The 2212-nt window shown below is 38.6% G+C and overlaps 1 non-coding gene across 1 annotated transcript; it reads right to left on the bottom strand.

Annotated features, from left to right (window-relative positions):
* Window positions 1-211: 211 nt before the first annotated feature.
* LOC148553300 (small nucleolar RNA R71) lies at window positions 212-319 on the bottom strand. Its single transcript, XR_015893589.1, has one exon. It is a non-coding gene; the product is annotated as a small nucleolar RNA R71 (small nucleolar RNA).
* Between the last annotated feature and the right edge of the window lie 1893 nt (window positions 320-2212).

The raw sequence follows: 2212 nt of genomic DNA, 5'->3' as shown, positions 1-2212 counted from the left end.
TCATCAGTTCTTAGATGAATTCTTGTAAATCTGTGACACTGTTAAGACCAATGAGGTTGATCCCGAGGTCTACAGACTTATGCTTTTCCCTTTTGCTGTAAGAGACAGAGCTAGGATATGGTTAGACTCACAACCCAAAGAAAGCCTGAACTCTTGGGAAAAGTTGGTCAATTCTTTCTTGGCCAAATTCTTTCCACCTAAAAAGTTGAGCAAGCTTAGAGTAGAAGTCCAAACCTTCAGACAAAAGGAAGGTGAATCCCTCTATGAAGCTTGGGAAAGATACAAGCAATTGATCAGAAGGTGTCCTTCTGACATGCTTTCAAAATGGAGCATACTATGTATATTCTATGATGGTTTGTCTAAATTGTCCAAGATGTCATTAGATCACTCTGCTGGTGGATCTCTTCATCTGAAGAAGACGCCTACAGAAGCCCAGGAACTCATTGAAATGGTTGCAAATAACCAGTTCATGTACACTTCTGAAAGAAATCCTGTGAATAATGGGACAACTCAGAAGAAAGAAGTTCTTGAGATTGATACTCTGAATGCCATATTGGCTCAGAACAAAATATTGACTCAGCAAGTCAATATGATTTCTTAGTGTCTGACTGGAATGCAAGCTGCATCCGATAATACTAAAGAAGCTTCCTCTGAAGAAGAAGCTTATAACCCTGAGAATCCTGCAATGGAAGTGGTAAATTACATGGGAGAATCCTATGGAAACACTTACAATCCTTCATGGAGAAATCATCCAAATTTCTCATGGAAGGATCAACAGAAGCCTCAACAAGGCTTCAATAATAATAATAATGATAGGAGAATTTGGTTTAACAATAGCAAACCTTTTCCATCATCATCTCAGCAACAGACAGAGAGTTCTAGGCAGAGCCTTTCTGTCTTAGCAACCATAGTCTCTGATCTAACTAAGACCACTCACAGTTTCATGACTGAAACAAGGTCCTCCATTAGAAATCTAGAGGCACAAGTGGGTCAGTTGAGTAAAAGAGTCACTGAAACTCCTCCTAGTACTCTCCCAAGCAATACAGAAGAGAATCCAAAGAGATAGTGCAAGGCCATCAATATATCCAAAGTGGCCAAACCTATAGAGGAGGAGGAGGCAGTGATTTCCAGTGAGGAATACCTCAATGGACGTCCACTGACCACTAAGGAGCTCCCTAATGAGGACTACCTTTTATTTAAGGCTCAAGGATCTTCTTCTGTAACCATGGAGAGGAAGCATGAAAAGCTTCTCTCAATACAGAGTCAAACAGAGCCCCCACACTAAACTTCTAAGTTTGGTGTTGAGAGGCCACCATTAAGCTCTGAGTCTCTGTGAAGCTCTCTAAGAGCTCACTGACAAGCTATTGACATTAAAGAAGCGATTATTGGGAGGCAACCCAATGTTATTTAATTATATTTATTTGTTTTCCATTGACATGTTATATTTTTTTTAGGTTGATGATCATGTGGAGTCATAAAAACAGCTGCAGAATTAAAGCGAAATAAAAAATAGCATAAAAAATAGCACACCCTGGAGGACAGGCTTACTGGCATTTAAACGCCAGTAAAGATAGTAGAATGGGCGTTTAACGCCCATGTAGGCAACATTCTGGGCGTTTAACGCCAGAAATGGAAGCATTCTGGCCGTTAAAAAAAATGCACAGTAAAGAAGGATTCCTGGCATTTAACGCCAGCCAGGGTATCTGGCTGGGCGTTAAATGCCCAAAATGGCAGTCAAGTGGGCGTTAAACGCCAGAATGGATACCATTCTGGGCGTTTAACGCCAGGATGACACAAGGGAGGTAATTTTCTTTCCAATTCGATTTTTTTTTATTTTTCATGTTTTAATTCATAATTTTTTGCATCAAACATATTTCAAACGTTCATCTTTCAATTCTATTTTCAAAAATTAATAATCTTTCCAATTCTTTTTAATTCTTTTCCAATTCTCTTCAATTCCTTCCAAAACGTTTTCAAAACTTACACATCTTTTCAAATTTTTTTCAACTCTTTTTAATTTCTCTTGCATACAGTAATAAGTTTTCAAAATTAATTGCATCATTCTTTTCTACTCCCTTCTATCTTATTTTGCTCGAGGACGAGCAAACCTTCTAAGTTTGGTGTGGAAAAAGCTTTGCTTTTTGTTTTTCCATAACCATTAATGGCACATAAGGCCGGAGAAACCTCTAGGAAGAGGAAAGAGAAGGCAGTT

Source organism: Arachis ipaensis, chromosome B7, assembly GCF_059453495.1.
Source record: "Arachis ipaensis isolate K30076 ecotype BB chromosome B7, ASM5945349v1, whole genome shotgun sequence".
Lineage (NCBI taxonomy): Eukaryota > Viridiplantae > Streptophyta > Magnoliopsida > Fabales > Fabaceae > Arachis > Arachis ipaensis.
The sequence above is the reverse complement of the archived record's forward strand: the minus strand, read 5'-3'. Positions and strand labels throughout refer to the sequence as shown.